Source organism: Pristis pectinata, chromosome 24 (assembly GCF_009764475.1).
Source record: "Pristis pectinata isolate sPriPec2 chromosome 24, sPriPec2.1.pri, whole genome shotgun sequence".
Lineage (NCBI taxonomy): Eukaryota > Metazoa > Chordata > Chondrichthyes > Rhinopristiformes > Pristidae > Pristis > Pristis pectinata.
The window spans coordinates 24,062,826-24,077,241 of NC_067428.1; the positions used below are offsets into that span (position 1 = coordinate 24,062,826).

At 40.7% G+C, this 14,416-nt stretch overlaps 1 protein-coding gene across 10 annotated transcripts in view; it reads right to left on the bottom strand.

The window, feature by feature from the left end:
• LOC127582749 (interleukin-6 receptor subunit beta-like) overlaps positions 1–13,233 on the bottom strand; it is a 73,622-nt gene extending 60,389 nt beyond the window's left edge. For 5 of the 10 annotated variants that reach the window (XM_052038321.1, XM_052038318.1, XM_052038312.1 and 2 more), the window contains exons 1-2: positions 13,109–13,233; positions 12,053–12,130 (exon numbers count right to left, since the gene is read on the bottom strand). The gene's annotated coding sequence lies outside the window, so the exon portion shown is untranslated. Of the gene's footprint in view, positions 1–5,390; positions 5,420–11,929; positions 11,960–12,033; positions 12,131–12,395; positions 12,541–13,108 lie in introns of those variants that run through there. The other 5 variants (XM_052038320.1, XM_052038315.1, XM_052038314.1 and 2 more) reach the window with 4 other exon arrangements.
• Between the last annotated feature and the right edge of the window lie 1,183 nt (positions 13,234–14,416).

Consider the following 14,416-nt stretch of genomic DNA (forward strand, 5'->3'; position numbering starts at 1 on the left):
GCTGACAGCACATCCCAAGAGAGTGACCTCCACCAAATTAGAACAAGGTAACAGGCACAAGAGAATACTGCAACCCACACACCCAAGTCACATGTGCCTCTACTTGGAAATATTGCCATTCATCTTCACTAGTTCTAAATCCTGTAGCATTGCAATAATAGCTTCACCTCAATGAGGTAAGAAACTCACCACTGCCATTGAGAGTAGTTAGGGATAGGCATTAAACTTCAGTGATACCAAACTTCACATGAATGAGTAATTTAAAAAATTAAGTGCAGAGTTGTAAAGAAGTGTGGTGTAACTATGACTACTTAAACAGCAAGACCAGAATAGAAAGGGAGAAGGTTATCTTGCTATAAAGAGCTAACATTCAATTGTCTGATTTTTTGTATCTATTTACTACATTAAGTGATTTTTGCACAGGGATCCCCAGATGTTTTCAGACAGCCTCTGAACATGGATACGAGTCTTTAAATTCATGGATTTCTAGTATTTGGTTCAAAACTGATAACCTCTCTTAACTGAATTGAAATGCATCTGCTAGCTTTGCATTTTAATCAACATTTCTAGCCTTATGCTCCTGCCTCCACTATATTAACAATCTTTGTATCATAAGCAAACAAAGAATGGAAGAGATTGGCATACATCCAAGCCATTGATAAATTATGTGAACAGGTGAAGCCCCAGAGATCCTCATAGGACACCATTAGCTAATTTCCTTTGAATATAAATAGTACAAACATTGTTTGCCATCTCATTTGTGCCATCACCTGCAATATATGTTATTTAAACAAACATCTACATTAGTAGAAGGGTTTTATTATTTGAAACCTATTGCTAGCTATGATTAATGTCTCCATGTACTCCAATAATAATAAAAGCTATTTTCTGAAGTTCTTGAAAGGGTTGCACAAGGAAGGCAAACATTATTACTGTCTTCACATTTCAACCTATTCACTGTTAACAAGACTGAAGAGGGAAACAAGGTGACTCAATTTCAAGGCATGATATATGTACACTGTTCCAAGAGTCAATGGCAGTGCAGAATGTCACTCAGTTTTATGGTGGGTATAGACGATATGCTGTGAAAAGGTGAATGTTGGTTATCTTCTTTGGCATTCCATGCATGTTCCTGTACATCTTCAATATAGCAATTGCCCTGTAACATGTGGCCAGGGTTGGAGCAGCATTCAAAGGAAATACTAGGTTTTCCACTGCAGGGCAACTCCAATCGTCCTGCAATAAAACTGAAACTAGCTTTTCCCCCAGTCTAAAGCACAGAAAATTTAGTCCCAGTGTTGTACAATTCAGTGTTTTTTCCTCCCTCCAGAATTAAAATGACAATTAATGTTGAGCTGTTTTACACCATATGGCAATTGACTTTGTCAGCAGTTACCCCTGCTCACAGGATGACATCATTCTGCATGCATTGCTTCTTATGGAGTTTTGTAGTGGAACTTGGACCATTTAATTTGAGACACCCATTGTTGGTACTTCCACAACTTATTGATATATTTAAAAAGATTATTACATTATTAAATTATACAGTTTATTTACAATCTATTAAAACTCAGTAAGAAACTACCCAAATGCTCCTCAAGAGCTCTTTCACTAGGTTTTCCTTCAAATTAGATTTTGTAGAAACATTGCAGTTCCAAAGTTCCTATACAAAAGGCTTAATGAGATTCAAAAGACCAAAATTTAGGATGGTAGCAATGGATGGCACAGCTAGTAGAACTGATGTCTCAGCTCCAGGAACACAGGTTCAATCCTAACCCCTGGTGCTGTATGAAATTTGCATGTTACCCCGACTCTGGATTTCCCCAAGTACTCCAGTTTCTTCCCACATACCAAAGACATGCAGCTTGATTGGCCACTACAAGTTTTCCCTCATGTAGGCTAGTGCTAGAATCTGGCAGACGTTGATGGGACTGTGGGGAGAAGAGATGTTACAGGAAAAATTGACTGCACAAAAAGATGGACCATGGACTTGCCCCAGCAGGTCTGGGGACATGTGTTGGAGGATATATACCAAATACCCCAATTGAGCCTATTTGGCCAAAGGTGAGGAAAGCAGAGGCAGAAGCAACTGAAAGCTAATGCTATTCTTGTCCTTCTTGGTAGTGGAGGTGACCACATAGGGAGGCATTGTCAAAGCAATCCTGGTGTATCTTGTAAGTCATCACTGGTGCCCTCTGGGAGTGGGGAGTTTTAATGCACAGAAGTCAAAATAGGTACAGTGGTGGGAGCTATTAATCAGGTAAACATGTCCTTGGTGTTGAGCCTCTTGAAAATGTTGTTGCAATTTCAAATATTCCATCAAAACCTCAATAATGCATACTTTGTCATTCAATGTCCTCTTCGAGAATCCATGCCTGATGGTGATCAAAGAGTAGGGGATATGGTGAGCCACAAAGTTACAGTTTATGACAAAATAGGATGCTTTCACTGACTGTGTCCTGAGTTTATCCTCCAATGTGTTGGAAGAGGTCCTTGCCAGAGACCAGACTGAGTTGGAACAGCCTCCACTCTGAAGAACACTACAGAATCAGTTGAGCTTTCTACCTGAAAGTTTGTGCTTCCTTCCAGCTGACACTGAACAAAAATTACAAGACCATGGTAGAAATTGAGCTTTCCATTTCAGTTTTCCAAGATAATTAAATTTTCCATTTTGTTAAAATCTTAACCACATTCATGAAAAAGAACTACGACTGGTTCTACACCAATCTGTTAACCAGATCTCAGCTGATGTTACATTTTCATTAAAGTTCACCACTGAATGCCTCAACTGCTTTCATGGATTGTCACTGGAAGATTTAACACCCAACACTAAGCTTCAAAGTATAAACATAATTAAAACCATACATGCAGTCAGTTTAATGTTCTGTTTGCACATGGTAAACTGCTTTGGAATAGATTCCTGTTTAATAGTGTCAGCAGAGATCATCTGGTATTATTTACATTTTGATTGTTTGGGTCAATCATCTTGGCTCCAGAACACTATTGTAGGAATTCCTCAGTACAGTGTCATTAGCCTCTTGCTGTTTTATCAATAAAATACCACTAGAATGCTTGATGACTGTATAAGGTACAGTTCTATTCCAAATTCTTCAGATCTGTCCAAATGCAGGCATGGACTTATCATGAATTGATAATGAAGTCACCTAAGTAGCAAACAAGCACTGCTGGGAAGAGGGAATCCCACCACCACCTATTGACATTCAATGGTATTACCATTGCTCAATCTCACCTTGGGCACTGCCATTGAGAAACTCAACCAGACCTGACAAATGCAGCACCAACTAGCTTAAGACAGAGGCCCGGTAATCTGCAGCAAGACTTACTAGGCCTAAGTATCAGGGAATATTCTCTTGCACGATAGAGTTCCAATGACAGTCTTTGCAATAGAGAACAAAGCAATTTTAACATTCATTCCTTCCCTTGCAGTGTTATCCAATGACTATTGGTTGTAAATAGACACCAAGCCTTGATGAAACCCACAATCTCTACTGCCAGTAGATAACAGCAGCAGGTACACGGCAACACCACCACTTCCTAGTCAAAATATCCCAACTTGACAGTTCATTTATCATCAACAGATCAAAACCCTTGCATTCTCTACATTATGTACTGTGTCTGGGTGCTATATCCTGCAATGTTGCCTGGCTGCTCAGTTCAAAGGGCATGCCTTAAGGTGCTCTTCCTAAATGCAAAAAAGTTTGAGGTTATCCCATGAGTCAGCCAAGCATGGCTCCTTTACCTGGTTATCTACAGTACAAGCACAAGTGGAAATTATTCTAAATATCACACTCCAATTCCTATGAAGCATGAACTATTTTATGCAGGATTTAATTTAAGTGGTATGCAAATGAACCTCTCAGAAACCCAGGTATAACCCCTGGAAATTCATTCTGGACATCATCTGCTAAATAAAGAGCCACAGAGCAAAGTCAATAGATTAAAATGGAGACAAAAGATGGAATCTGGAGCAACAAAATGCTGGAGGAAGTCAGTGGGTCAGGCAGCATCTGTAGAGGGAAATGGACATTTCAGGTCAAGACCCTTCATCTGGATTGAAAGAGAGGGGAATAGCCAGGAGAAAGGCGAGGGGAGGGGGTGGAACAAAAGCTGACAAGTGACAGGTGGGTCCAGGTGTGGAGGGAAGAATGGAAGCAGCGACAGAGGCTGGTGGAGGTGATGGGCTGTAGATGATGGAACCTGATAGGAGAGGAAAGTGGAGCATGGAATCAAATAAGGGAGATGAGGTGGGCAGATGGGAACAGTAGCAGGAGGGGTATGTGAGCGATGGGGGGCTGGGATGGGTAGAGGAGGAGCTGGGTAGATCAGAAGGAGAGAGAAAAGGGACAGAGGGAGCAGATTACCAGAAGTTTAGAAATCAATGTTCGTGTAGTCAGTTTGTAGACTACCCAGGTGGAATACAAAGTGCTGTTCCTCTAGCTCGAGTTGAGTTTGGTCTCACCCTGGCAGTGGAGGAGGCAGAGGACAGATGTGTCAGTGGGGGAATGGGGAGGGGGAATTAAAATAGCCAGCAAAAGGGAGCTCCAGAATTGATTAAAAGCCAAACATTTTGGAACAACTTCCTACTAAGGAAGCACCAAAGAACTGAAGGATGTTTGGAGTGAAATATGCAATTATTGGCACTGGAGTAAAACAAATTGCTTTCTTTTAAATGTTTCTTATCACTGCCAGAATGTGCACCAAGTGAATGCAAGGTAAAGGAATGCCAGCAAGAATTAGAAGAATCCTTTCCAGCTGGCAGCCTGGTAGTAGTTAATTTTCAACTAATGGAGTTAATGCAATTGTCAAAAGGGGATCATGACAGCAAGACTGATTTTGCACTTGGGTTTCAAGATTAAGGTTGGTCTTGTGTCAGACAGATGGCAACTGGTATCTCCTGCAGAAGCAGACCTTTCACTTTACTTTTCATGCAGATAGAGGAGACTCCCTCAGGGGAATATCACCATGCTTCACAACTAAAGATCCCTGGTGCCAGCAGAAGATAAAAATCAATTAGCAAGCTCCAAATACAAAACAAACACCCATGCTTCAGCCATTATTGTTGGCCTGCTGGGTGACTTGATAAGATTTCTTTATTAGTCAATGTGTATCGAAACAGTGAAATGCATCTTTTGCAATAGTGTTCTGGGGGCAGCCCACAAGTGTTACCATGCTACCAGCACCAACATAGCATGCCCACAATTTCCTAACCTGTACATCTTTGGAATGTGGGAGGAAACTGGAGCACCCAGAGGAAACCTACAAAGACACGGGGAGAACGTACAAACTTCTCACAGACAGCGGCTGGAATTGAACCAGGGTCACTGGTGCTGTAGTGTTATGCTAACTCCTACACTACTACAAAAGGTTACCTGGCAGGATAATGAAGTAGTTACCCAGCAACACCATCTTTACACAAGTTCTGTTTAGTCTTAGATGATCCACAGGCAATGAACATGGAAAATGTAACCTTCAGAGACAAATAAATCCTTGTTGATCATGGCATTCTAGATGGAAGGCACTGCAGGGAGAGTGTGGAGTGAAGAGGAGAACCAAAATTTAGTCTTGTATTGGCGAGCCTCTCTGCTCCTTACTTTACCATGCCACAGCCTACGATAAACCTTGCTCTTAAAATCATGCACAAGATTTTAAATAGTTGATGAATAATGAAGTTGATGAATAGACTAGTCCTTTATCTTATTCATTTTGTAATTTAACCAGCCTCTCATCTGTTTGACCACAAGTGTTAATTAATCCAGATGTCACACCTCCTGCACAGTGGATCACCTGTATAACAATACATTAACTTGCTAAAAACATTTTACTCCTTTAAAAAGGCAAAGCAATATTTTAATACCCTTTGATACAAATTCTACAGAATACAAATTTCTTCTATTCATAGAAGAGATGCAATCTCACTGCTCTACAAATGGGAAACCTTCCCTGCATCAATTTGGAGATAACTTAAATTTCTCATGTGCTAAACTCTGGCAAATAATTAGTTCATTTTTGTTATTGATAAATTACTGGAACACATTTTATACTGTTGGGCTCAGTTGTGCAGGAATTGATTCACCATTTAATTACCAATCTTGTTACATCCAAGATAATGCAACAAATGCACTCACTAAGGTAAGCAACCAGTCATCTGCTGCATTTCAGCTTCACTTCTCCGTAACTGTTCTCCACAAACATTTGAAGTGTAACTGGGAATGTCAAAGTTTAATTCATGTCAAAGCCCCAGAGGCTCTTGCTCAAGAGCAGGACATTATCACTATGGGAGGGTGTACTAGTGTTGCTCTAAAAGAGTAAACAATCAATTACTGGAAATATTGGTGAAGAGTCATAAGCAAAAGCCTGCAAAGAAAAGGTTTGACCTAACAAATCAGATTATTAATCTAATTAACACATACTATTAATCCAATTAATGCATGCTATAATTATATCTTTGTGCTACCCCATATGCCATGTCCTGCAACAGATGAACCTTGTATTTCAGCTGCAATAACAAATGCAACTTTAGAACAAATTATAATAAGCACTGAACAACTTAAAAGAATGAGCAATACCCCATCTTCCAATGTGACATTACAACATGACTTCAATGAATTCAATGTTTTTATTTTAAATATTTTATTTAAATTTTAAAATGTAATTAATTTTTAATTTTATTACAAATAAATAAAAATAATTAACATTTTAAAATTTAACATAAAATAAAAAACACAAAACAATCTTGCCAGTTTGCATCAGAATTGGTTGTTCAATGAAAGGGAAAGGATGATACTGGTGAGGGGGACTGATTGGGTCTCTGTTCAAGAAAGATGCAAGGAGCCCACTGACCATCCTGGTGGGAACTGGAGGTGCAGAGGAATTGGACATCCATGGCAAAAATAAATTTCCTGGTTACACCTAGTTTAAAACATGGAGAATGGATTAGGGACAGTATAGACAAGGAGAGAAAGAATAGAATGGAGGAAGAAATTCTGTGGGGCAAGAACAGGCTGCAGTAATGGGTCTATCAGGACAGTTCTGCTTGGGGAGACTATAAAGTTAGAGGCTGTTGAGGGAAGATCCCCCAAGGAAGTGAGACCAGTGATTGCCTGGGAGACAATAGTTCAATGTTCTTTGGTTAGGTCATGGCAGAGGGAGGCATATGGAGGTATCAGCCATGTTCAGCTTCTGTGGGATAGAGGTAAGCTCAAACATCAATTGCACTGCCCTTGTCAGCAGGTTTAATGAGAGCAAGTGAGGAGTTGGCCTTCAGTGAGTGGAATGCTGCAAATTTAGAGACGCAAGGTGAATAAGTGCAGTGGAAAAACAGTCACAGTCAATGTTGTATCATTAGTTTGTGATGAATATATCTGCGGAGGGCAAGAGCCCAGGCAAATAAGGAATTCAGAATGTGGGAGAAAGGGTCCAGTCAGGGGTGAAGATCTTGGCTAAAGAAGTGGGCACAGAGGCAAAGGCAGCAGAAAAATCAAGAGAGGTTGGAATTCATTAAGGTGGGGATATAGTGGGGAGGTCTTTGAGGACTGATTATTTAGGATCAGAGAAAAAAATAATCAGATATCAAAACAGGACCAGTAAGGAGGAAAAGAGCCAGAGTATTAGGAGTAGATATGCCAATACAAAGCATTAAGACAGTCCTGGACCAACTTGTGTAGGTAAATACAATTTTTCCCAATTCCAAATTTTGAACATGTGAGTTTTATGATCAAAATCTCACCTGGTTCCCCAAGTTCCTTCAGGGAAGAGAATCTGCCATCTCCACCCAGTGTGGCTTGTGTCACTTCAGACCCAGCAATGTGATAGACTTCCAACAGCCTTTTCACTACAAGGGCAATTAAGGATGGACCATAAATGCTGGTATCACCAGCAGCATCCACACCTCATTTATAAATAAAAACTCCCTGCCTGGAGGAATAAGAGTTGGCAGTAGAAAATGCAGTCAGGAAGTACAGTCCTCTCAAGAGGTCCGATTGTCAGTTCCCAAGCTATATCAAATCAAAACTTAGAGGATATATTCAGATTAATGGAGTAACAAGCAATCTGCTGGAAGAACTCAGCAGGTCGAGCAGCATCTGTGAGGGAAGGAATTGTCGATGTTTTGGGTCAAAACCCTGCATCGAGTCCTGATGACTTGACCTGAAACGTCAACAATTCCTCCCCCTCCCTGCACAGTTGCTGCTCAACATGCATAGTTCTTCCAGTGGATTGTTGCTCCAGATTCCAGCATCTGTAGTCTCTTCTCTCCAGCTTAAGCTAAGCATTTTCCACAAGTTAAAGCAACCTTGTTATAAAGCCAGCAGCAAAGCAGTGTTCAATCTTGATATCCTGAAGAGCAATTGTGCCAAGTAGTAAGATCCACCCCTTGAAATGCTTTGACAGGCAGGTAAGCCACACCTTCAGGATTACTGGCTGTCAAAAGACTTAATGCCTGTGAATGTCTCTTATACACAGGCATTCAAAACCCCATTAAAAAATTAAATTATTAAAAATGTTAAAAATTAAGTCTGCAAAACATTTTAAAACAATTAAATACATTAAGTAAGCTGAAACTGTTCATATCACGAGACTTTCCTCTCCACTGAAGTGAATGGATTAACCAAACTTGCACCATTTATTTTCTGTTGTTTCTCAGCAGTATTGCAAGGAAACATGCTTATGACTGATTTTTCTATATTAGAATATAGAACACTACAGCACAGGCCCTTTGGCCCACAATGTTGGGCTGACATTTTACTAGAGAAAGTTAGTGCTCTGCTACTGAATTCCATTACAAGTTTTGTGAAGTGCAGAGTGAAATGACAGCAGAGAGGACCTCTCAAGAAGTTCAGGGCTTCAAGTTCCCACTTGTGACCCCAAGATGTTTCATGCTATCAATCTGCACCCCCTACTGCTAATTCACACTGAGAACACTGTCAGAGGTGCCAGCTACTGGATGAGATGTTCTTAGGAAGAGTTAGGAACATATGGCATAATTCAAATAACAGGAAACTTTCCAGTGTTCTGGCCAATTCATTTCTCAACAAGATGGATTATCTGGTCCTGTATGATTGGTTTGTATGACAAGCTTTTCACTGTACCTTGGTACAAGTGACAATAATAAACCAATACCATTATCACATCACTTCTTGTGGGGTCTTAAGCAAAAATAAAGCTTCTTACTTTACACAAGTAACTGCACTTCACTTGGCTATTAAAGCCAAAGGTCTTGATTGGTTGTACACAAGTTTGTGTTCAGTTTTACTTTACAAGTCCCACTAATCTCAATAAATTCAATAGCCTTAATTATACAGCTTCCAGCAACCTACAGTTTAGTAGTATCTCTTACCATCATTTAGAAACAACTGCTTTCATGCAATTTTATAAAACAAACCAGAATGTTAATCAGCATGTTAAGATTACTGGCAGCTCCACACAGCTAAATTACTGAGTGCACTTCAGATCATCAATAAATAAATATTTTAATTCCTCATGTACAAGCTGGGAACAGGTTTATCAAAGTTTTACCAAAAAATGTAAAACATTACAGGAGAATAAACTAATCTTGTATTTTACTAGCCTCAATTTAAAAAAGTTGATATAATGGAAAAGACCAAGATGACACAAGATGGATTGTCCCAGTCTCTCCCCCCCCCACCCCACTCCTCCTGGGTAGGAGAGTCTAAAACCAGAGGGCATAGGTTTGAGGGGAAAAATTTAAAGGGGACCCAAGAGGCAAGTCCCCCCCCTCCCCCAAGGGTGATGGGTATATGGAATGAGCTGCCAGAGGGTGTGGTAGAGGCAAGTGCAATTACATTTAAAAGACATTTAGACAGTTACATGGATAGGACCATGGTTGGCATGGACAAGTTAGGCTGAAGGGCCCATTTCCATGCTGTGCAACTTCATTATTAAGAGTCATGGAGTTAAGAATTTCAAGCACTTTATTCCCCTCTTGCTCTCCTCAGATGCAGTTGTACCTTTATTTCTGTTTCTTTTATTTTCTCTCTCCAGTTGAGAGTTTTTAAAGTTAGTGTTACTTTGACAACTTTGGTCTGCACCTTACCACAGACCTTCCCTTGGCCCTCTCCACTTTCGGCAACTTAAGCACTTGTTTTCTCACTATTCCAGTGAAGAGTCCTGAAGCTACAACATCAACTGTTTCTCTGCACTGTTCCTGCTTGACTTAGTGAGTAATTCAACTATCGATCAACACAAGACTGGGCAAAAGCTGGTCATTCTGTTGTGAATGACCAGCTTCCTCAGAACCTCTCCTCCATCTACAAGATACAAGGCTCTAATCTGATGGAAGGCTTCAATTGCCTGGGTCCATGCAGAACTCCAGTAAAGCAAAAGTTCAATATTTGTTTGATTGGCACCCCATTCAGAACCATGAACATTCACTCCTTCCTCCAATGGTGCTCAGTCTGCTGTCCACAGTGTGGAAAATATACTTTGACAACTTAGCAGGGCTTCTACAACTGATCTTTGAAGGACACCATCCCAAGTTAGAGTTATGTCACCATTCCTTCATCACTGCAAGGTCATAAATATCACACACTGCTGAAAAGTTTTAAAACACCTCACACCACCTTCAAGGGCACTTGGGAAAGGGGCAGTAAATTTGTCTTGGAAACAACACCAACAACTCTCAAGGAGACAAAAATAGGAGAACAATTTTGACAGAATGAAATATCCTTGTGATACATCCCAGTACTTAATTACCCTTAATGATCAGCTTCATATTAAATGTAAACATGTAACAGTCACACTGAAATCCTTTGTTAGTGAATACAACACTATTGTCTGGTGCACATACACTGTAGTGTATCCTAATACAATTTATCTTTAGGATTTCAACTTCATTAAATATAAACACTAAAATTTTGTATTAACAGACAGACTGCATTGTATAATGCACATGTCCTGGTGAATTGTGTATTAGTTCATGTTTTTATAACTTTAGTCCCACCCATTACTTAAAGTGCACCTGCTTAGTTGGTTCAATTAAGTTCTAGGTGAATAAATCAGCAGCATCTCAGGTTGACAGCTGTAATATTAATAACAAAACCAATTAAACAGCAGAGATCTCCTATTTAGTCTACAAACACAACTTTAGTCCACTCAAATGGTGCTTGGCTTCTCCATTTATTGCAAACTAATCACTTGCTTTTCTGCTGGCCTTGGGGTACCTGGCCACCCTCCAGACTATCTGACTATTACAGGAAAAGTGGTGCCAGGTGTTAATTTGTTTAAGTACAAGGAATCCTGTATAATACAGGACCGTTGGCAGCCATACCTTTACTGCCCCCATGTCCAACTGCTGCAAGCTGCAATCTGGTCAAAGCACAAGCAAATAAAAAGAGACTTAAATGACGGCGTCCTACCTATGGTGATCCACTAAGCATCTGCATTTACTTTCACTGTCCACAAGTCTTCAGAAAGCATTGAAACCTGCTTCATACCATATTTTTATACTTGAAACAGTTCATAACAGGTTGCTACTATTTAATGCAGCAATCATTAAGATTAATTGTTAGTAAAAGTACAAACAAAATGGGCAGTTCATTTAAACTGCAACTTATTCCGAACCCTAGATTCAACGACTTGCCAGCCAGTCACCTACTGCGCATAACAATAGTGCTGTTTTGAGACTACAGGCCTCATCTTTGCTTTAAGACAATTTGTTAAACCAAGTTCTCTATCTATACAGCATATAGAATGTATTTCCCCCTCTTGAATGATTTTAAATTTCTGAACTTTGTCATTCTAGTTGAAGTTTTTGTTCATTCACTATTTAACAAAATAGTTTTACAAACCTACTAATCTTGTAATTTATTCCTGCACATAATAGGCATGATTTAAAAATACCAAGTACAATTACATAGCAAGGAGGATGAGCGTAACAGGATTTTGCAATTACCTTAAGAGTGATCATTTCAGGGTGGCTTTTCTGGTGAAAGAGTTAAACTATTTCAGAAAAAAATATTCAAGTCCTAAAGACTAGTTCACTATAATCAAACTTACAGTACATCAGTTACATTACCAGGTAGTAATCCAAAGCCTGTATGTACAATCCAGAGGAGAGAATTCAAACCTCACCAGGACAATTTCAGTTCAGAACCTGGAATTTGAGAGAAAACAATTTCTAGTCTTAGTAATGATGACCACAAACTACCACCACTCAGGAATATCCCTCAGCAGGAAGTCTGCCATCCCTAACAGGTCTGGGATATGCAACTCCATACCACCCCATGTAGTTCATTCCCTCAGGAATGGGCAAGTAGGCAGCTCACCCTCTGCTTCTCAAGGGAGCAACTAGGAATGGACAATAAGTGCTGGACTTACTCATGACACCCAGATCCTGAAAAAATGAAAGGAAAACTTACAGGACTGTCAACTCATCCATGCCAGCCAAATGGTGTAGGTTAATCCCACGTTCCTGCTCTCGGTCGCGTGATCCTGTATATTAATTGCTTGTTGGAAGTTATTTTAACTGTAGAGGGCTTTCATCTTCCAGGTAGCAAGTTTGACAGCTATCATCATCCTTACCGCTCCATTATAGTAATCAACTTGCACGTCAGAGCCAGCAAAACCTGAGAAGTGAACTTTGACGTGTGGGTGGGGAGGGAAGATGATGAGCGGGGTTGGAGAAAGCGGTTCTAGTAGTTAGTGGGAGGTAGGCTGAACACCAAGGACTGAACGTGGAAAGTTTATGATCCCAGTGTTTCTATTCCACTAGAACCCATCAGTTACATGCGGCGGTAGATCGTCGCAGGAAACTCCCCGTGGGAAGAAAAACAGTATACAGGAACACCTTTCCGAACTTCCAAAAACTAGCCATGTATACCCTCTGCTTTATAAAAGCCGTATAACTAATGGCAAGTCGGGTTAACAGCCTGCAGGTAAAGCTGGGACCGACTTAGCGGGGTATACAGAATCTTCAACCAAGGTCCTTTCAGATTCGGATTCAAATTAACCTCTGTATGACCATTTATACATAGGTCACTGCCTCCATCCCTTCTCGCCATCCTCATAGAATATATACATTTTCATCAAAAGTATGGTAAATATAAAACATTCTTTCTAGAAAGGAAGTTACCTTCTACTCTGCCGGACCAGCTCAGGTCAAAGTACAATGACCAAACAACTTTCCCCTCGCATTGAAGGCACTTTCAAAACGCCCGCACGCTGCCTGCCAACCTGAGGTAGAATGTTAGTTTCGCGGAAATTTTATTTCGCCTGGCGTGATCCTGTGCATGATTGACAGCGCACCGAACCAATGAGGATTCGAGACGGAGCGACTCTGAGCGTTCTTTCGTCAATCATTTCATTGTGACGTGTTTAGAATGAATGTTCGTGCATTCGAAGATTTGATACTGTTTGCACAGGTTTCGCAGCGCAGTTCCGCTCAGTGGTCTGTTGTTGAAGCTCCTGTCGATTCAAGGGCTCGGCTCTCCGGGAACCGAGAGTTTGCAAGTGCCTCAATGTTCGCACATGAAGAGAAACGAAAATAACTTTTCATAATCCAATGGCTTCTCAAAGTCCTGTTGCAGAAGTTCTTGTGAACTGTGAAACAGGAAGAATGGCTGTCAACTTATGATCCTACAATTCCTCTGCCTTGTTGAAAAGTGCAGTTGGTTGGGGAATAAACCTTGGCCAGGTTGTGTTGAACCGGGGCACTATCTGTGGGCAGAGAAGGATGGGAAAGGTTTAGAAGGATATGGGCCAGAGGCGGGCAAATGGGGCCAGCTTGGATGGGCATCTTGATCGTGATAGACCAGTTGGGCCAAAGGGCCTGTTTCTGTGCTTTATGACTCCATGACTCTATATTCCAACATTTCTTGCCTGTTCAGGCACGTGTCGAAATGCCTCTTTAACGTTGTGATCATATGTGCTTACACCACTCCGCTGGCAGCATGTTCCAGGCACCTACTGCTTTCTCAGGGACACAAGAGATTCTACAGATGCTGGAATCTGGAGCAACATGCACAAAGTACTGGAGGAACTCAGCAGGTCAGGCAGTGTCTATGAAAGGAAATAAACAGTCAACGCTTCAGATCGAGACCCTTCATCAGGACTGGAAAGGAAGATGGCAGAAGCCAGAATAATGTTGGGGGAGGGGGAGGAACACAGGCTGACAGGTGATAGGTGTATTGGTATTGATCTATTATTGTCACTTGTACCGAGGTACAATGAAAAACTTGTCTTGCATACCGGTCGTACAGGTCAATTCATTACACAGTGCAGTTACATTGAATTAGTACAGAGTGCATTGAGGTATTACAGGTAAAAACAATAACAGCACAGAGTAAAGTGTCACAGCTACAGAGAAGTGCAGTGCAGGTAGACAATAAGGTGCAAGGCCACAAGGTAGATTGTGAGGTCAGAGTCCATCTGCAATGTTTTG